At 43.2% G+C, this 22698-nt stretch overlaps 1 protein-coding gene across 1 annotated transcript in view; it reads left to right on the forward strand.

The window, feature by feature from the left end:
- The window catches only part of ITGA2 (integrin subunit alpha 2), a 596388-nt gene that overhangs the window by 567610 nt on the left and 6080 nt on the right, over positions 1–22698 (forward strand). The gene's annotated exons all lie outside the window — the stretch shown is intronic.

Genomic DNA, 22698 nt, shown 5'->3' on the forward strand with positions numbered 1-22698 from the left:
CCTTGTGGCTCGGTGATCCCGTACCTCCCTGAAAGTGACAAAGCAGTGCATGTATAAGCAACACCTGTGGACCCTCATGTCAGTTCCATTAATCTCTCTATTTCTGCGCCTCCAGAGGTGGAGCGCTGAACAGGTTGTTAGCAACATTGTGCTGATCTATATATTGGAACTTTTTTAGATGCCAAGGAGGCCCCTTCACAAAATGAGGAGGTAGGTGGGCAGTGAGGAATCTGCAGTTACGAAGCGTATACACCAGAAAGAGCTTTACTGACAGTAAGTAACGTGTTCTTATAATGGATACTTCTAACTGCAAAATCCTCACTTTTAGAATAGATATCATAGCAGTACCTCCCAAATGTGGAAGGTCTGGACAGTAAACTCAGACCACAAAGTCCTGCAGTGCCAGACGGCAAAGTGAACTTCGCACTGGACGTAGGAGTTAAGGCAGTTGTGTTTTATGAATATATATACTGACGCCCACGTCGCCGCCTGGCAGTGAAATACAAATAAAATCTAATTAGTAGAACCAGAGTAACGATTTTTTAAAGTTTAAGGTAAAAGCTAGCGCCTAAAAGATCAAAGCGCCAACCACAGACATCTAGTCACACAAGACCGTGTCAAAGTTGAAAAAAAAGCCGACAGTGATGGAGCGAGAGTATGATGCAAAAAGTGGATTGGGCCCGGTCAGCGCTTACCTAAGAACTTAGATGAAACTTCAAAGAAAATGTTTCTGAGAAGGTACATTTCAGCGGGGCAAGCCTGCAGGGGGTGTCCCAGGAGGGAGTGTCATTGCCTGGTGAGCATCTTGACGAAGTCGCACTGAAGATTTCTTCTTTCAGACTTAGCTACTTTTTTGGAAGGTAAAAACTCCAGCCGCACAAGGCTGTAGTTGAGGAGGGTTTCACGAGCCCGGGTTTCATGCTGGCGAAGCACCGCTAAACAGGATTTGGTGAAAATGCAGGAGAACGTAGCAGGAGCTGCCACAAAGTCAGGGCGACCGGCACTGCACTTTGGGCCGATAGACTAGCAGGTTGGTCCCAGTCTCCTCTTAAGTCTCAGAGCAGGTTTTAGCCCCAAAATGTCCAAGTACCAAGTTTTGCATCGTGGCTACCTGGGCACCTTTAGTACCACCCCCAAGAGTTCAGAACTAGAGAGGCACCACTTGGGGGGTTGGGGCTCACTCAGGCTGGGTCCAGGTGCAGGTTCAAGATGGTTGGAGCCTTTTCTGTCCCTGAGACCCTGATCAGGAGGCCAGCCAACTGGCCCTTGGAGTCACTCTTGTACTTCTCTGTTCAGCAGTAGAACAGATGTCAGATAGCAGAGCAGGCCTACGAGGGTTTAAAGCAGACTTCAGGCAACAAAGCAGTCCTTCTAGTTGCAGCAACGCAGCCTTTTGAAGCACACAGCAGGCCACAGCACTAGGCAGTCCTCAGAGTCCTTCGGGTGGTCCAGAAAGTAAACTGAAGAATGGATCTGATGGTCCTATTTTCATACCTGCTGCCTCCTTTGAAGAAGGAGAAATTTCTAGGGATTTCCCTTTGAAATACTTGAGGTTTTCTGACTTCTACCCTGGCTACATGAATAATACAGAATTGACAAGTCCTTTATGTGAAGGCAGAGGAGCACAGTCTATTCAGTTGCTCCTCCCATCTTGCCAGTTGATGGCTCATCTGGGAGAAATAAGCAAAGTTCAACTGTCAACTACACCCAGTCGTGTGACCCAGGTACAGGCAGCAGGCATCAAATAGTTAGGGGGAGGAAAATGCCAACTTTCTAAACGCGGCATTTCCAAAATTGTAACTTAAAATCTGACTTAACATTCAAAGAGGAGTTTTAATTACAATATCCCAGACAATTAACATGGGATGTTTACCTGTTCACAATCAAAAGTTAGCACCTAATAAATGTAATACGGCAACCCAAATAGGTCTTACAGTAGTGAAATACAAATTTATGGTTTTTTCACTACCAGGACATGCAAAACTTAAAAGTACATGTCCAACCTTTTAATTACATTGCACTCTGCCGGGGAACAACCTTTACAACGCAACTGTTACAACGCACTACACTTACAACGCATTTTTTACAACGCATAATCCATTACAACGCACTACACTTACAACGCATGACACTACAACGCATTTTTAAAAACTACCTTTACAACGCATTCCATTACAACGCCTACCATTACAACGCATAATATTACACTACACTATCCAACACTTACTCTACTGTTGCACCCCCTGGAGTTAGAATAGTAATTTTTACCCCTACACTATCCAACACTTACTCTACTGTTGCACCCCCTGGAGTTAGAATAGTAATTGTTACCCCTATACTATCCAACACTTACCCTACTGTTGCACCCCCTGGAGTTAGAATAGTAATTTTTACCCAAATACTATCCAACACTTACCCTACTGTTGCACCCCATGGAGTTAGAATAGTAATTTTTACCCCTATACTATCCAACACTTACCCTACTGTTGCACCCCCTGGAGTTAGAATAGTAATTTTTACCCCTATACTATCCAACACTTACCCTACTGTTGCACCCCCTGGAGTTAGAATAGTAATTTTTACCCCTATACTATCCAACACTTACCCTACTGTTGCACCCCCTGGAGTTAGAAAAGTAGTTTTTACCCCTATACTATCTAATACTTACCTTAAATGCAATTTAATATTATGCGTTGTAATGGTATGCGTTGTAAAGGTAGTTTTTAAAAATGCGTTGTAGTGTCATGCGTTGTAAGTGTAGTGCGTTGTAATGGATTATGCGTTGTAAAAAATGCGTTGTAAGTGCATGCGTTGTAAAAGTGTGCGTTGTAACGTCATACATCCCACTCTGCCCCATAGGCTAACTACGGCCTACCTTAGAAGTGACTTATATGCCTTAAAAGGAGAGTTTAAGGCTTGGCAATGAGGTTATATTGCCTAGTCGAATTGGCAGTTTAAAAGTGCTTTCAGTCTGCAGTGGCAAACAGGTGACATGTTTTAAGAGGCTACTTAAGTGGGTGGCACAATAAGCGCTGCAGGCACACTAGTAGCATTTAATTTAAAGGTCCTGGGTATATGGTATACCACTTTATTAGGGCCTTAAAAGTAAATTAAATGTGCCTTTCTGGTGTAAGTCAATTTTCCATGTTTTAGGGAGTGAGCAGCTCAGTCCTAACGCCAACAAAAACAAATTCACCAACATAGGAGTGTGAAAGCAAAAGGTTTGGGGAATGACCATCCTAAGGCTGACCGGTCTAACAAGTACACATTTGATAGCCCCCTGGAGAGTAAAAGATTGACCTGCTGCATCAGGATTGCAGAATGCTCCTCCAAAATTCGCTCTTCTGTGGGAGGAAGGTGGAGTGGGGAAGAACTGGAGGGTAGGGTATAGCTCTTTTGAACAATCTGATGTGATTGACCCCCAGTAGAGCAGAAAATGTTAGATTCTGCCTCCAAACATCCCGAGTCACTGAGATAAAACGAAAGTTGTTTTGTAGACTCTGCAGCAGGATTGGATTAACTGGAAAACTGCTGCTTCTGTAGGCCTGTACGATTCTTTATGATGCCATGTTCACCGCCCAAATGGAATGGTATGGCTGCTGTACAACTGGTTGGGAGGGCTGGCAATGCCTGTAAGCTAGCCCTCTGGAATAGCTTCCGAATTTCCATAACAGGTGGGGAAATTGCTGGTGCCTGCTTTGAAATTGTTGTCGTGCTGAATCACATACCGCCGTGCGGGAGCCCTGCTAAAGAAAATATCCAAATCCAGACTGGCACCAGGGAATATTTTATAGGCAAGGAATCTACATTGAGGAGCATCCATCAGAAATGTGCATTTGGAGACCTATTTTAGCCCATACTGGTTGAAAGCCTTCTAGAATACACTTCATGACTTACCTATCCACATTTTTAGAGCGAGCATTCAAGACCACTTGGTGCCGCTCGTAGCTGTGGGGAATCTTTGGACCTTTGCCGCTTGATTGTGAAGCCGGGGAGCAGGACTGCGAGTACCAGCACTCACCTGGACCTTCGGCTGGTTCCTCTTCCTGCCTGGCCTCTCACGCCTCCTATAATTCCCGTCGGAGGCCGCTGCGCGGACGTGCACGGGCGAAGCCCGGGCCAAGGGCGGGCCCGTCTGTGCCCGTCAGTGGCCGAAGGAGGCCGGGCAGGGCTGCCCCCCAAACATTTGAACATTTGCACTCTTGTGAGTAAATGTGGGGCACCTATACCGTGCTATAATTGAGTGAGCTTTCTATTGCCAATTACTATAGCGTTGTGTCTCTGTATAAGTGCCCAGTTATGGCCGCGAAAGGGAAATGTACAGGGGTTCGTGGGTCGGTCTCTGGCACCCTAGATCAGTTTATGATCAGGGCAGCCTCGCTTCTCGAACACGAGATAGCCATAACTGAACGCCACCTCTCTTCTGAACCCCTGTATTCCAGACATTCGTCCATTGGCCCATTATCTTTGGCTAAAACCCCTACCAGGTCTAACGAGCCAAGTAATAAAATCTCCGCTCTGCTAGGTAAAGCTAGCTTTGAAGGGTCGTGGGTTAGTCTATGTGAAAGTCAGTTAACCACAGAAGGAGGGACAGTGAATGCTGACATAGGTAGTGCAGTAACTCCTAATGTTCAGTCACGGCCCAAAAGATCGTCTAATAATAAAAAAGAATCCAAGAAGAACAAGAGGGAGAACGAATTAAAAGTAAGGAACCCTAAAACCCCTACTATAGCTAAGGTTAAGAAATCTGCCCCTTCGGAAGTTAGTTCACTTACCCAACATTGCTCGAATGCTTCCGATATCGAGGCCATTACATTATCCAACTTAACAGATTTTGGGGGGCACATTGAGGAAATACCTGCCCCCATGAAACCGGACGTCACATCCCCATCAGTTGAACATATGATGAGATCTTTGATTCTTCCTTTATTGGAATGTATCAAATTATTAAGTTTAAAAGTAGATAGGGTGGAACAAGTCATGTTGGATAATTTTTGCTCCCTAAAGAATATAATTAAGTTACAGAACAAAGTTAGGCCAAGCCCTAAAGCCACATCGCCTTATCTGACAACGGCGCCTGTGATATCACCTACTGCTGACAAAATAGTTAAGCAGCAAGGTAGCCATAATAGTATACAGAACGGCCAGGAGAAAGGGAAATGTAGTAGTACCCCGAACTCCCTATTACTAGGAACTCAAGTAGTAACTATGATACCCCAGGTAAACCGTCTTCGGTGGTTTTAGATCTTCCACCGGAATCACTCCCATATGTTGCTGTATTGATTGGGGTCCCAGTATTAAAAAAAGGTAAATTAGAATCGCATCGGGAGTTGAAGAATAAAGTCATCTATTGGCTAAATCTACATAGACCTATCCCCAGTAATTTGAATGGGGAAATTCTGTTTGTAAGAAGGGCAAGTTGGTTGGGCCATAGTTCGAAACTTACATCGAGTGATATTATTATTATCAACTTTAAAGATCCCCATGTAGTGAGCACCATTTGTGACACTCGGTTTTATAAAGATAGCAATGGAATTGTAATAAGAGATTTAAATTATTTTTACAACTCGGCCCCTGAAGCACAGATGATATATCTTTAAAAAAATAGTGGGTTGTCTGAGCGGAGGATAGATGATGATGGTAAAGCCTGGGAAGTATGTATGCACCGATACCCAGGCAGAGGCCAATTTTTACCATTCAGGGGGGAGATCCCTGTCTCAAATCGATATCAAGTTTTAAGTAATCTGGAACTAATTAATTGACCTAGTTCGGGTGGCGTCTCCCATGAAGAAAAGATAACCCCAGATTGTGCTGTAGCTGAAGGGTTAGCCCAAGCCCATCCACTAATAATACCGACTGGCGGGGTGTCCATCTCTGAAGGTTTAGCGACTACATCCAGTGATGACATCTCCATACCAGACCCTACTTCCCTAACTATTGAACACCCCAGTAATAGAAGAGGATTACGGATAGTTAGTTGGAACATAACGGGATTGATTGCTAAAGGGCACTTACCAGGATGGAAGAATTTTATTGGCTCCGGCGACATTATTTGTCTTCAAGAAACTTGGTGTACCAACTACACTAGTTTTGAAGGTTTTGATGGCTTTACCCCTTTTGAATTACCAGCAGTAGCTTCCACCTCAGGAAGAGCCAAAGGGGGTCTCCTGGTTCTGATTTCTATTAACTTACCCCTAACAGTGGAAAGGTATCTTCAAGTAGGGACCCTGGTCCAGCTTTTATGGTTGCGGGTCAAATGTTGGCGAAATATCCTGTTAGTCAACTTTTACAACAACATCTTTGACAATACCAGGAACTCCATTGTTATGGAGTTAGCTGTTGTTATTGAACAATTGAGTGTAGAGGGCAATGTTTTGTTTGATGTTTTGTGGGTGGGCGATTTTAACCTCCCGACCTGCGCCCAGTCTACATCTAAAGCTTGTGGGGTAACTAATAATGCAGGGACTGAGGATTTGCATTTTCAGCATAATCCATATGGAGAATCGCTTAATAGTTTAATGGCAGATTTGAACTTGGAAATTTTATAGTTTTCCAAAAGAACGGATGGCATCTCCCTCCCTACTTTTACGGGCAGGAATTCTAACACTACAATCGACCATGTATTGGTCTCTTCCAATTAAGCACCTTATTGTGAGGCCCCTATTATTGTGGAGTCTAGTCTGAGTGACCACAATTTTATCATCTTATATATCGCTATCGAACCCAGTATGTTAAAAATTGTTGATAACATTGGTCCATGCAGGCCAAATGGTTTTAGGTTAAGATGGAAAGGGGCAAAATGTAAGGAACTTCATACTAAAGTGGTAACCACCTGTTTAACCGATATTAATAATATTTTAAATTTGTATAATGATTCTAACTGTGTTTTGAGTAACTTCTATAGTATGAATAATCACATTAACACTTTGTTTACCAAGATAGGAAATGTAAAGTTTAAATGTGCCCCGGGTTGGTTTGACCATGCATGTACATCCCTATTAACGAGACTCAAACAAGCTTTGTCAGTTAAGCCTAGGGATCGGGTGAGGATCCGTGCTGCGAGATCGGAATATTATATTGCCTTAAAACGTAGGAAGAAGGAATTGCAACAACATGCTTGGGATAGCCTGATTCAGGCAACAGCTACGTCCAACTGTGCTCTTTTGGGCTACAGTGAACTCCCCATTCCTCAAAGATGAATCCATCCCGGTACTTACCTCAAACGTATCCAGTGAGTCCTGGGTCTCTCATTTTATTGGTATTTTTGACCCCACCAGGTCAAAGGTACCGTTTACTACCCATTGGCCGATTTTACCCCTTAATATTACTATATCGGAAGTTGTGCTAGCCATTAACAATAGTAAGGGGGGGAAGGCCCAGGGCCCGGATGGAGTGCCTATCGATGATTATAAGGCAGATGTATCTTTATGGGGTCCGGTTCTCACTGTTGTTTTTAATATAGCAGTTAATAATGAATCCCCCCCCTTCATGGGCTGAATCAATAATAATACCAATTCACAAAAAGGGTGATAGGTTGGATGTCAAAAACTATCGGCCAATTTCCCTGCTCGATTCTTCCATTAAAATTCTGAGCAGAGTTTTAATGGCTAGACTGGAGGAATGGGCAGAGGAAAATGGGATTTTATCAGCCGCTCAGTATGGTTTTCGGAAAGGCCGAGGAACCATTGAGCAATGCCTAAATCTAGATCTCCTGATTGGTAAATATACTCGGGCCAAGCAGGGTTCTCTATATGTTTGCTTCGCCGACTTAAGCAGCGCTTTTGATCTGGTGGATCATGCGATCTTGTGGAGAACCCTGCTTGATCTTGGCGCTCCGGAGGGCATTGTTTTCTTTTTGGCTCGGCTCTATATTAAACTCCAAAGTTGTGTCCGTTTTGGTATGAAGGGCGAGTGCACTTCTATGTTTAATGTTAAAAGGGGAATTAGACAGGGATGCGTTCTTGCCCCTTTACTTTTTACCTTGTTCATTAATGGGTTGGAGGAAGCCCTAAAATTGGTTGTGTCTGACGCTCCTCAGGTTAAAGGGATAAGCGTACCCGTGTTACTATATGCGGACGATTCCGTGCTGCTATCCAGGACCCCAATTGGTCTCCAACGCTTAATGAACAAGTTTTCTGATTTTATACAGGAGAGGAAGCTACTTATTAATATTAACAAGACACACTATGGTTTGTGGGCATGCTCAGAAGAAAATACCCTCCTTTTATATTAACTGCCAGAAATTATCAAATGTGGACACATTTTGCTATCTGGGGATCACTTTTTGTAAAAACAATTTATGGTCCCAAAAATTTGCAAACGTTTGCGCCAAGATGACGAAGAGCGCTTTTGGTATTTTTAGATTTGCCAAAAAGTTAGGAGATAGTCGCATTGGTGATATGTTAAAAATTTACCAGGCCAGAAGTGTGTCTACTGCCCTCTACGGTGCGGGTGTGTGGGGTTTCCTACCCGCATCCGTGTATCCAATTTATCCGCTTTCTCAAAAAACTCCTTTGCCTACCCCACTCGGCTTCCACTGAGATTATTCACCAGGAACTCGGAATTAATTATTTGTCCGACCTGGTGTCTTTAAAACCCCTAATGCTGTGGCATTCTATCTGGCAGAAAGAGGAGTCTTCCTTTAGTAGAGCTGTAATTGAGGCTTGTCTTCTCCTGGACAATTTCTGTAAGATACCATGGTTAAAATTTGTGTATAGTTCCTTCCAAAATATATTTAATTTTAATATTCTTACAAACACATTTGCTGCTAATAACACACCTAAAAGTGAGCTGAGGCTTACTTTTTTAAGGCACAAAGCGCCAGTGAGCGACCCTCTATTTTAGAACAATCTCCCCTGCTCATTTTTTATAATCGTTTTAATAATTATCAAGGATTTAAACTCTATCTTGGCCTGATTACACGTAGTTCGCATAGATTTTTATTAATTAGGTTGCGATTAGGAATTATACAGCACCTGGTGGCTTTTCCAAACATAGAAACGCATCCGGAAGGGCCTTGCCCTTGTGATGGTCCATCAAAGCAATGCACTCTGCACTTTCTTCTTATATGTAAATTTTATCTATCTTGGCGTATTGTATATTTAAAACCTCTTTTTATGAAATATGGGGCTCTCACGGTTAATCATGCTATGGAACTGATTTTTAACCTGATTTATCCTGATGTTTGTTTTTTCACTGCTACTTTTCTTTCTAAATCTATTAGAGCCCGGAAATGTATAATGTTTTAATTTATGCTTGCATGGATTATATTATATTTATGGTTTTTCTTTTTCTTATGTACTTTTATGGTCATATTCATGTACCGAATAAAGTTTATTGAACCTGAACCTAGTATAAACTTATATTCTCTAGTATATACTTATATGTGTATGTACTTTGTGGGCTCTGGAGATCAGCCCTAGGACTTGTCTGCTTCCGCTTAGGGTATTTTTTTCTGTTCAACTGCCTCTATTTAACTTTCTTGATAGAAAACGACCAGCAGAGGTCAGTAAAATACCAGAATCACTTTAGCATTCTCTAGATTCCAGTCCATAGAAATTGTCTTCCACAAGCTCCCGTAGACAATATTTTTTTAATCTTGTATTTTCAGTGATATGACCATCGAAGGCCCTACATTTATATTAAAAACAGAGCTTTGGACTATAGCATTTCTCGCTGAAAGGCAATATTTCTCTCCATGTGTTCCCATACCTGGCGTGTCATGCAGTTTAGTGCTTACTTTCCCTGCATGTTAAAGAACAGTAGATGTTTCAGCATCCAGGCTAATGTGCTGCACAGCTAAATACATATAAGGTCCCAAAGGCGAGACCAATTTCATTGCAAATGCTTGCTTTTGAACAGCTGATTGTCGACTTTTTTCAACAGCATAACTGGCATATTTATTAAGATTCCATCATAATGCCATTGGTGTTTCCACAATGTTTATTCTCATTGACATAAGTAAGTAAAGTGTTAAATTGAATGACGAGGCAGGTATAGCACTAGCATGTGAGTTTCTTTTATTTGAATCACACAAGCAAAAAGGACAGCAGGAGGTCACAGATCCCTGTGATCCTGCAGAGCCTCTGACCATGTCCACCTAGAATGTGTGAAATCACCAGCCACGTATTACATACCACAAAGGCAACTACATATAAAGTAGGTGTGAGTTTAAAATATCCCCATCTATAAAAAAGTCTACCTCCTATGTACAAATAAAAACCAGAATGCTAAACACATACTGCTCTCAACTATTGATAATAGAAACCTGCGTTCCTCAAACAATCTTCTGAACTGAACAATCACACTTTTATCCACATGCCAGCATATAACAGCTTTGTTAGACAGCAAATCAGTGCTTCAGCATCACTTAGTCATCCATTCACTCATCCAGTCATTAATTAATTCATCCATCTATGCATTCACTGACCCCACATTCATCTTTTCATGCGCTCATCATCCATCCATTAATCCATCTATTGATTCATCCTTGCATTTGCCCATTAACACAGCCAAACACAACACAAGCCAGTCAATGAAGATGCAATACCATGAACCTATCAGCTTGAACACCGGGCGCTACTGAAAATAAGACGTGTTGCTTTGTACCATACATGGTGCTTGTTACCTGTTTGTTTTGCTGTAATTTTAGTGGGAAATTAAGAACTCTAGGCTATCTAACTATTTGACGAACCTGGCAAGACTTCGCCATTGGATTAATTTGGGAGTCGAGATGTAACAACCCTGACTCCACATTAGGTCTATGAGTTCCTTGAACTACATGTGTATTCTGTCAAACTGACATAGAATAAGTGAGCCTAGTCTTTGCTGGTTTGAACAAAGGTGAAGTAACTTTGGCCCGGATTAAATTAACTTTTTTAAGGTGAAACGCGTTGGCTGTGCCTGTATGAAAATATTGAAGAAGATTTAATCTTCAACGTTCAAGATTTAAGAACTTATTCTTATTACTCTGAAATGTTTGTTGTCTCTCGCTCTATGATTAATATTTTGTCTATAATGTATGGTCAATTGCAGCGGGCCTTGAGGTGGGCAATAATCTTCCTGTACATGGTTTTTCAGGCAGGGGAGTTTGAATTCCTTGGCTGCATTCTGTAATTTGTGTTCAACAAAAAAGCTCTTCAACTATTCACACATCTTTGGGCAGTCACACACCCCCCACCGAACCACACACACATTCATTCTCCCATACAAATACTCAGTTAACTAATCAATAACTAATATAGACTTTCACATAGCTAGTAACCAACTGGTGCAGCAGTTTACACAACAACTGACAACGTGATGCAGATTTTCACACAGTTTAGTCACTATCCAATATATTTAGTGAGCCACTATAAATTAGTCAAGTAAACAGTCAATCACACTGATACTAAATCCTCCATCCAGATATTTATATATCCACTCATTCTTCAATGCAGATTGCTACATATATAATACATATTTAAATATTGAACCAAACCACATTCACTGTATGATGTCATCAGTGATGTCATTTGAGATGTCATCAGTGATGTCACTGACCATGTCATGAATGATGTAATATGTGACATCATCAGCAGTGGATTGCGGGCGCAGGAGTTATAGTTATCAGAACTAACTATAACGGAGGAATTTCAATGGTTTTGTACGAGTGAAATGTCCAGCTAACTATAACAGCCCTGAAACCTATGTTTTTTTCAGTGAATTTCTAAGGTTTTTTAAATACTAATTCCTAACTATAACATGTGTGAAACCTATGGTTTTTTCCAGTCTATTTCGAAGGTTTTTTAAAAGCTAATTTCTAACTATAACATGTCTGAAACCTATGGGTTTTTTCAGTGAATTTCAAAGGTTTTGTAAATGATAATTTTTAAATGTATTAATTGTTATATTTATTTTTTTGATACTGATTTACTACATTTTTTTAAACTATTAATTTTTAGATATTTTATTTTTTAAATTACATTATAATTACATTATACATTACATTACAAAATATACTTTCTCAGAATGAATTACTTTAGTTTAAATACTTTGCAAATAGGCAATAGACTTTTAAGTACAGTAGTTACAGTTGTTGCAATGGGCAACACAATTTCAAACACAAGGCAACATTGAGCTCTATGGGAATTTTTAGTTAAATGCAATTAGTTACTTTATGGATTACTTTTCTAACCACAGGACTGGATCCTAGATTCAGGCCTGGAACATCTCCTGTAAACAGTTGAGTAAAAGCGTTTTGGTTACTTTAGTGCTTTTTAAGGAATATTATTGTATTTTAAAAGTTGACACAGAAACTTTTTCACATAGAATCACCAATGTTATCCTATGTGAGGAAATTCTCTTAGCAGGTAAGTAGTGTTATCGTTACTTTTTCTTACTCAGTGGTGGATCCTGGATCCAGCACTGGTGCATCTCCTGTAAACAGTTGAAGAATGCGTTTAAGTCATTCAGGCGATTTTTAAGGAATATTTGTAGTTTGTGAAAATCGACACTTTGAAACTTTTCTGATGAAAACCAGACAAGGAAGAAAATACAAGTTACTGGTAAGTACGGTTAGAATTACTTTTCAGGGTCAGTGCTGGGCTAAAAGATGCAGCACTGGGTTCTCTCCTGATAACAGGTGAGTAAATCGGAATTAGTTTTTCGGATGATTTTAGGTGAATATTTTAAAGTTCCAAAACTCCACACTTAGAAGAATTTCCAAGTGAAACCAGTCAATGTTAGCCTATCGAAGGAAATTCAAGTTACTGGTAAGTACGGTAAGAATTACTTTTCAGGATCAGTACTGGGCTCAAAGATGCAGCACTGATGTATCTCCTGATAACAGGTTAGTAAATCGGAATTCGTAGTTCGGCTAATTTTAGAGGAATGTTTGTAAGTTCCAAAACTCCACACTTAGAAGAATTTCCAAGTGAAGCTAGTCAATGTTAGCCTATGGAAGGAAATTCAAATTACTGGTAAGAATGGTTAGAATTACTTTTCAGGATCAGTACTGGGCTAAAAGATGCAGCACTGAGGTCTCTCCTGATAACAGGTGAGTAAATCGGAATTCGTAGTTCGGCTGATTTTACTTTGGTCCACTATATATGGAGCAACTTTCCTACCCCATCCCCTCCCTTCACCACTGTGTAAATGCGCCCTGTGTCCATTTTAATTTGGGAGATTAAGTCCCCCTGAATCCTACAGTGTCCCGGGGGTGGGCACCCTAGGACACTGCAGGAGCCGGCCCTGGGGGGTGGCGGTCCCCAGGGCCTCGACAAGGCTCCAGGAGGGCCCCTCCCATATTTTACAGAGCCCCGGGGGGTGGTGGTCCCCGGGGCTGGGGGGTCCGTCATGGACCCCCCAAATTGAATCTTTAGTGCCCTGGGGAGGTGGCGGTCCCTGTGACCGCGGGGGGCCATGAGCCCCCCCGCCATTCATGTTTTAAAGCCCCGGGGGGTGGTGGTCCCTGGGACTGGGGGGGTCTGAAAGCCCCCCGCAACTAATTTTAAGAAGCCCTGGGGGGTGGCAGTCCCCGGGGGAGGCCTGAGAGCCCCCCCACCCAATTTTAAGAAGCCCCGGGGGTGGCGGTCCCTGGGGCTGGGGGGTCCTGAGAGCCCCCCCACACCAAATTTTAAGAAGCCCCAGGGAGTGGCGGTCCCCGGGGCTGGGGGGGACCTGAGAGCCTCCCAAACCGAATTCAAAGAAGCTCCGGGGGTGCCGGTGCCCGGGGCTGCGGGGGGGCCATGAGCCCCCGCCTATATTATGATAAAGCCCCGGGGGTGGCGGTCCCCGGGGCAGTGTGGGGGGATTGGCCCCCCCACACTCTTTTTGATCATGCCCCCGGGACTTGCCCCTCCGGGGGCTAATTAACAAAGAAGCGCGGGAGACCGCGCTTCGTTTTTTTTTCCATCAGCAGGATCCGCGCACCCAGCGCGGATTTTGCTGATTAAATAAAAAAATAATAATTGGGAGCCTTGGTGGTCCTTGTGGGACCCCCTGAGCAGACCTAGGGGCTCAGAGTGTTTCTACCCTGCCCCCTTTTTGCGTTCTGCGTGTTTTTTCTTCTGTTTTCTTGTGCTTCGGTTCTACCGAGGCACAAGATGGCTGCCAACACTTCCTGGTTTGGAGTGTTGACAGCCAATTAGCATACAGCTCGTGCTCGGCAGGGTGCGCGGATCCACCGCGCCCATATATATATCTATGATTTTACTTTTGATTTTCTCAGAAACTACTGAACGGATTTACACCATTTAACCAAAAGGCACAACTCTGAACCAAGGGCTACCTTTTTGCCAAATTTTGAGTAATTCCGTTCAGCAGTTCGGGCTGTAGCTGCGATTAACGGTTCCTATGGAAATTTGCACGGAAAAACACGTTTTGGGACCCCCCTATTTTCTCAGCCCCCGCTTGACGAATCACCCTGAGACCTTAAGGATAGGAGCAGACCGGAGCGCCCCACCAGTTTTGAAAATTTCGCGAAGATTCGTCAACTGGCACCAAAGTTATTCCAAATAGAATGTTGCGGATTTCCTATGGATAATAGGTCCTAACTATAACCACCTTCTGGCGACTGCCAGTTGGTTATATATATACATATATATATATATATATATATGCGTAATGGGTTTGTTTGTACCTGTAAAACACATACATTTCATGGTAAAGGCATGCATGCTAAAGAGATAAGTGTTGTAAAATGTATGTTGGTAAGTATTAACACTATATATATATATATATATATATATATATATATATATATATATATATATATATATATATCCAACATCGATGGTCGCTTCAACTCGAGCCACTTAACGATGGCGGGCCGTGAAGGGATAGCGAAACCCAAATATTCCAAATCTGCATTGCTAAAGATCCAACAGGAAAAAACAACGCTTCACGGCACCCAGTGCTTTTAAGGCAGAGTTTAATTAGGTCACACAAACTCTACGCGTTTCGGGAAACTCGGTCCCTTGATCACGAGTAAACGGACATAGTCAAAATACCAATAAGTAACGATGCATCACGTGACCTGGTTTGTGATTCAAAAACAGTGAAGACAGACTGCACCGCGAAGTAACGACATCACCAGAGAATTCTTGTTTGAATAACATTAACATTCCCCATTGCTAACACAAAAGTGCATATATTTAGCAATTGTAAACGAGTGTATAATGTGCAAAAAGTGCCCCCATGGAATTTCCATAATTTATCATGCCAATCCGATTTCTCAACTTAATTTTTTCTTAAATACGAAAAAACTTTATCAGCAATCCATTAAAACACAGTGGTTTTTCACCTGCAAGTGCTGAAAAGTACAGTTCTGTTTAGTTTCATAACAAAGTCCCAAGTTATTCGACTTAGTGTCATGATTCACGACCCTGTTGGGTTTGTGAATAGACGGAAATACCGCCCAAGTGGGCACAAAATTAACAAGGTTGCCCTTGCTTCTTTCGTTCACGCGGAGGCAAAAGATAAGGAAAGAACAGGTGGGGTAGCCACATACTCCAAATCAGTAGCCCCAGTGGGCAGATTCTTACAGACTTCCAATTGGATAGATTGTAGAACACTCTAAACAACAGTCTATTCTTCTCGTCACAGACGTGAATGTCAAAAATGATCCTTTTTCTTCTGGGGTTATTAATGCACCTCTCTCTGTTTCATAAATGGGTGACAATCTGCAAAGGATATACACAAGATAAAAACAGTGTCACGACTTCAGTTACAAATTGTGATTTAAGAAACATATAAAACAACACAACTTGGCATACACAGTATTATATCCGGAGGAAAAGAAGGGAAGAAGGGGAGGGGGTGGGGACAAATGGGTAGGGGAGGAGGGGAAAGCCAACAGGGAGGAACCCATGCAGGGACGGTGGGAGGCTTTTAGGTTTCTCACTTATTTATTTCATTAATTGTGGTTCTAACGGGCCTCTAACTACCTTGATTCAGTTTTAGCCTAAATGGACTGCTAATTCCTCATCAATGTTATGGCCTCGAGGTTTTACTGTTTGGTACTGAATGATCATGCGAGACTCAAGTCGTCTCAGCTCAAGGACTCTGTTTCCACCCCTCTCACGCAAGGGGACCGTGTCAAGAACACAAAAAGAGAGTAAATTAGTGTTTTGGTTGTGTTCGGCTTTAAAATGCCTGGCAACAGGATATTGCCTGTCATTTTTTGTTATTGCTCTCAGGTGTTCAAGTACTCTCTTTTTAGCAGGGTGAATGGTACTGCCTATGTAATATTTATTACACGGGCATTTAAGTGCATATACCGCATGGTCGGTATTGCATGAGACATGTTTGGTTATCCGAAAGGGTTTGGTATTTTCTGACAGAGTTACCACCTTGCAGTTATTACTGAACTTGCATGCTTTGCATTTGCGGCAGGTAAAGAAGCCCTGAACAGGATTGCTATTTCTTGGTGGTTTTACAATACTCTGACAAAGTGTGTCTTTTAAGGATCTAGCCTTACGGAATGTTACCTGGGGGTAGCACTCAACTGCTGCTTCCAGATCCTTGTCAGTTTTGAGGACATCCCAAAACTTTAGAAGGCATTCTCTAACCTCATATGCTTGGTTGCAGTAAGTCGTAACAAATCTTATTTTATTTGCTTCAATATCAGTACATACATACATACACACACACACACACACCCTTATTCTCACTATTAATGTTATAAAATCCCTTTCCACCCCAAAAACCTACACCTACACCCACCCCAAACCTTAAAAGTTCCCTTTCCACCCAAAAACCTATACCCACCCTAAACCCTATGAATTCGCTTTCCACCCAAAATCCCCACATCCACCCTAAAAATACCCTTGTAATCCCAAAAACCCATAAAAGCCCTAAATCCTAAATTGACCCTTCCCACCCAAACACCCACACCCACCCTAAAATTGCCCTTGCCCTTGCCACCCAAAAACCCATACCCACCCTAAAATTACCCTTGCCACCCAAAATCCCATAACCATCCTAAATCCTAAAATTACCCTTGCCACCCAAAAAACATACCGACCTTAAACCCTAAAAATACCCTTGCCACCCAAAAACCCATCCCCACCCTAAACCATCAAAACCCCTCCCCACCCTAAACCCTAAAATTACCCTTGCCACCCAAAAACCCATACCCACACAAAACCCTAAAATTACCCTTGCCACCCAAAAACCCACACCCACCCTAAACCATAAAAATACCCTTGCCACCCAAAAAACTATACCCACCTTAAACCCTAAAAATATCCTTGCCACCCAAAAACCCATCTCCACCTTAAACCCTAAAATTACCCTTGCCACCCAAAAACCCATACCCACACAAAACCCTAAAATTACCCTTGCCACTCAAAAACCCACACCCACCCTAAACCCTAAAAATACCCTTGCCACCCAAAAATCCATACTCACCCTAAACCCCTAAAAATACCTGATCGCCAGTAGGTAGTTATAGTTTGGACCTATTTTCCATAGGAAACGCATTTTTTGTTTTCCCAATAACTTTGGCGTCGTTTGAACGAATCATCGCGAAATTTTCAAAACTAGTGGGGCGCTCCGGTCAGCTCCTGTCATGATAGTTTCGGGGTGATTCACCTAGCGGGGGCCAAGAAAAAAGGGGGGTCCCAAAACGTGTTTTCTACATGTTATTTTCCATAGGAAACTTTAGACACGGCTACAGCCCAAACTGCTGAACGGAATTACACCAAATTTTGCAAAAACGGTAGCCCTTGGTTCAGAAAGAGTCCTTTTTGTTAAATGGTGTAAATCCGTTCAGTAGTTCACAAGAAAACAGTAAAACAAAGATACAAAACAAGAATAGGGGGCAAGGTAGAAACACCCTGATCCCCCAGGCCTGCTCAGGGAGTCCCCAGGGCCAAAAAAAGCATTTTTAAAATAATTTCGGCGGAAGTTACGTTGGGGTTGCGAATCCCGCCAATTTTTAATTTTTTTTTAAACGAAGCGTGGGCTTCCGCGCTTCGTTTTCTATAAGCCCCCGTGTGGGCCACATTCCCCTATGTGCAGCAGAGTGCATAAGAATTTAGTGTGTATTTCTTCCTTTATGTTATGTTATGCAGTGGTGTACATCAAGGATCCCTGTATATTCACTCCTTTAGACACACTCCTTTAGACATAGGGTTGCATAGGGGCTGCTGCATACATTTTTTCTTCTGTGCGGTGGTTTGCATAGGGGCTAAAAATACACTCCCCCTCTACGCGTATGGTTATATAGGGGATTCTGCATGCATTCCCTCTTCTGTGGGTGCAGCGGGTCAGGTTGTCCGGGGTGGTCAGCGCAGCGCTGGGAACCAACAGAGTTAGAAAGTCAGAAAGTCGGCACCAGGTGGGAACCTGGTAATCGGAGCAGCCAATGATTCTCGCTTTCTCCAATGCACGGGGTCAGGGGGCGCAGCTCCGAAACCCAGACTCAATTAAAGCCACACCTGAGCGGGGCCATCAGTCATGCCAATTAGGGATGCGTGGCAGGGTGGGCGGGGCCAGACCGTTACAGGGGTAGGAGGAATACAGGGAAAACCTACTTGTGCAGCCAGAAGACTCTACAAGGAAACCCCGAACATACGTGTTCTCAGGACAACATCAGGCCAGTGTGCATCCGCCAGTGGGGCGCAGGGATCTGTGCCCCCACTCCAGAGCCGTGTCAGAGCTCTGCTCCCTCCCCAGCCGGTTGTCAAAGCCGACATCCGTTTCATTTTATCTTCAGCTCCTCTTTCTCGCTCTTATTTTCTCCTCCCCTTTTTTGTACATTTGTGATCTTGGGCGCCTACTACTTGCAAGATGTGGTAATGCAGCACAGACTCTTGTCACGTTCGATGCTTGGCTTCCCAGGAGAGAAAGGTGGAAGGAGCGGGTAGAGCTGGTTTCCCACCCCTCTCAGACACCAACGGATCTAACCCTTCCCTCACCCAGAACCCATGCGAGCTTACTGCCCCTCCCACCCATCAGACACACACACCTACCCACAGTCAGACACTGGCGCCACCCCAACCCATTTTACCCACCACACGCATATCTCGCTACAGCCTACTTTTATCCAGCTCATACACAGGTACTCGGCTCTACCTCCCCCCGGCCTGCCCCACCCACCACACGCCCACCCAGCTCCATCCAGACTTTATCCAACTCCCACATGCCCACCTGGCGCCAGCCAGACTGTATCAGACTCCCACATAGACACTCGGCTTTACACCGACTTGTCTTACCCACCGCACACCCAAACGGCCTACACTAACATTTATCCAACACCCACACAGGTACTCTGCTAAACCCCAAACTATCCCACCCACCACACCCTACCTACCTACGGCCAGCTTTCGTCCAATTCGCACAGATACTCTGCTCCCCCCAACCTGTCCCACCCCCCACAACCACATCAAGCCCCAGGCAGTCCTTATTCCAGTCCTCACCCATATTCCACGCAGTCTGCAGGCCCCACTCCAACCTACAACACGCCCCGGTTCTCATGCTCACCCAAGCAGCCTCCCCCGCTGAGGTGTGTGGTTTTCATTCACCTTCTGGGAACTCCTCGCGTGAAACTTTTAGTAACTCGCTGGAGACGCTGCCCTGGTGCACGGCACAGAGAGGGGAGCGTGCACTGTCCCTACTGGATGTACCTGGTGAGATACTTGGCTACCAGGGAGCTTCAGGATTCAAGGGGACTTAATAGGGATGTCATAGTTAGAAATTAGCATTTAAAAAACCATTGAAATTCACTGAAAAAACCATAGGTTTCAGGTACGTTATAGTTAGAAATTAGCATTTAAAAAACCTTAGAAATTCCCTGAAAAAACCATAGGTTTCAGGGACGTTATAGTTAGCTGGACATTTCACTCTTACAAAACCATAGAAATTCCACCGTTATAGTTAGTTCAGCTAACTATAACTCGCGCACCCGCAATGCACTGCTCATGACGTCACATATTACATCATTCATGACATGACAAAAGGGGGAGGGAAAAAGAGGAACAGGCATAATGATATTACTCCTCTTTAAGATGAACCGCCAGTTCCTCATCAGAATTCAAACCTCCTGGATATTTCGTTTGGAAATCCACAATCAGTTTAGACTCTCTCTGTCTGAGTTTCAGATTCCTATTCCCTCCCCTGGGATTCCTGACCACTTGTTCTAAGATCAAAAAACTAAGTAGGGCAGCATTTGAAAAATGTTCATTAAAAAAGTGTCGTGCCACAGGGTATTTTTCATCATTACTGGTAATCGCTCTGCTATGTTCCAGGATACGTTTTTTGGCCATGCATGTGGTACTGCCAATATACCAAAGCCCACAGGGACATACAATGGATCACAAATGTAGAGCTACATGTGAGGAACTGAGTAATCTCCCTACTGACTCTATTGTATGTCACCTTTTTGCAGAATTTGCTATTTCTGCAGGCCTTGCAATGGCCACAGGGAAAAAAAACACTTAGCCCATGTTCGTATCTATCAGGCTGTACAGTGATGTCACTACGGACCAAAAGGTCTCTGATGTTTCTTCCCCGTCTGTAAGTAATCCTAGGCCTGTCAGGAAGGATAGAGCCTATGATATTGTCACTCTTGAGAATATCCCATTTTTTAGTCAAAATATGTTTGATGTTGGCAGAGTCTGAATTGTACGTCATGATGATTCTGGTCTCATTCTCGGCAGTAACGTCCAATTCAGTGATGGTGTCAGAGATGGTTTGAATTCTTGTGACACCATCAGCTCTTTCTTTAGCCCTGCGCAATACCCAATCGGGATAACCCCTGATCTTAAAGCGCTCCATCATGATCTTGCTTTCCGCCTGGAATGATTCTTCAGAATTACAATTTCTCTTAGCCCTCAGCAGTTGCCCGTAGGGAATGCTCCACTTGAGAGCCTCTGGGTGACTGCTGAGGGCATGCAAAATACTGTTTCCAGCAGTGCATTTTCTGAAGAGAGTAGTTTAAATCGATATAAAATATGCCCATCCACCATTTTATCAATAGCAATTTATCTGTCATACACAATCCAAAAGTGCCATCTACTGGCCAGAGGTAGTTGTAAATGCATTGGTGGTTAAAAGACTCGTGATTCAGGTTGAGGTCCTTGTTAAGGAGTCTTGGTTCAGGTCCTTGGTTGTCAACGAGCCGTTGTAAAGGCCGTTTAACCTATTGGAATGGTCAGTACTTTGTACCTGGTGTCTTGAAATATATTTTCTTTCTGCGTACACTACTATTGAAAGATTTTTATTTAAAACAGGGAAAAGTAAAGATCTCCATAAGCTCTTGGCAGCTAAATCTTTTGAAACCTTATAATTTAACTAAGGTAAGCCCTGTCTCAGAAGCTTTCCAATGCATGGTGCACAATAAGGTAAAAAGCTTGTGCACTACGTTGCCTTTAAATGAGGTTGCCAGCCATTGTAAAGCCCATTTTCATATTCTATAAAATCTTGTAGGTGTGGTATTCAGTCCTAAAATGCAGAGAATAGTCTATAAGCACATTATCAACATTCCAGTATGCCTTTAATTTGCCTAAAAAATATTCTTGAAGATGAAATGACTTTATTGTTTCATTGTTGTACTTGTAAGACTGACAAATTAGGGCCTAATTATGACTTTTGGCGGATTAGTGTTGCGGCTGTGCCAACCACTGTGCCATTGCTCCTCCGAAGGTCGCTGGCCCCCGCCCACCAGATTACGACTAATTGTGAGGTCAGGCGAGCTGGCGGCATGGCGGTTCCGCTGCGGTGCATGTTTTAAAGGTGGCGGTGCCTATGAAAGAGGCACTGCATTGGAAACACCACAAGGAGTTTCTGCAGGGCATGGACTCGAAAGGCCAATCCGTGCAAGAACATGGGTCCATGCACACAGGGGGCAAATGTTGTACACTCCTGCATGAATCCTTAGGCTGAGGGGTCACAAGAGGCCCTTTAGGTCCCCCTTTGTTTCAGCGCTACCAGCCTTTTCATGGAGGAAAGACCTCCATGAAACCGCTGGCAGTCTTGAAACTTGTAATATGCATGGCGGGGCTGCTGGGGCACCATCTACATGTTACATAGCCCATTACTGCCACTCCACTGCCAGGGAAAAGTATTTCCCTAGCAGAGCCGACGGTTCAATTATGGTCCGATCATCCAAGTCAGACCGCTGGTGCAGTGGTGGCTGGACGGCTACCACTGCACAACCACGGGTCTAGCGGTCCTCGGATGGACAGACTCGTAGTTAGGCCCTGTTACAAAATACATCAACCCAATTTCACTATTTGTCAGTTCTCATTTAGGTTTCTACCAAACAATCCTAGCCGCAATGAATGTTTACATGAGGCAGTGGGCTAGGAAATTTCTAAATTCAAGGCTTTGATTAGTATTTCTATATGAAGACATCTTAGCTGTATTTGTCTTAGTTTTTAATGGGGTAGCAAGTTCTACAAAAATGCAATCACAGTACCAAAAAGGCAGTGTACATCCAACATCTGGAGCCTGTTCCTGAATGTGCATTAAGCTTTTTTCAATTAATGCTTATAGGTTAGTTTGACTCAAAGTGTTTTAAATCTCTTTAGTGAAAAGGGTGATAGGTCATCTGTGTGATTTTTTTGCTCTGTAAGGGGCACTGGGTTGTATCCAAAAGAGAACAATATTTCCGAGGGGAATCTTTGATAAACAGATCACAGCCAGCGGTGTACTTCAGAAAACTCTACTGGTCAGGTGAGATGTGAGTTTTCACTGTCACCAACATGTTGCACT

The sequence above is a fragment of the Triturus cristatus genome, chromosome 2_1 (assembly GCF_964204655.1).
Source record: "Triturus cristatus chromosome 2_1, aTriCri1.1, whole genome shotgun sequence".
Lineage (NCBI taxonomy): Eukaryota > Metazoa > Chordata > Amphibia > Caudata > Salamandridae > Triturus > Triturus cristatus.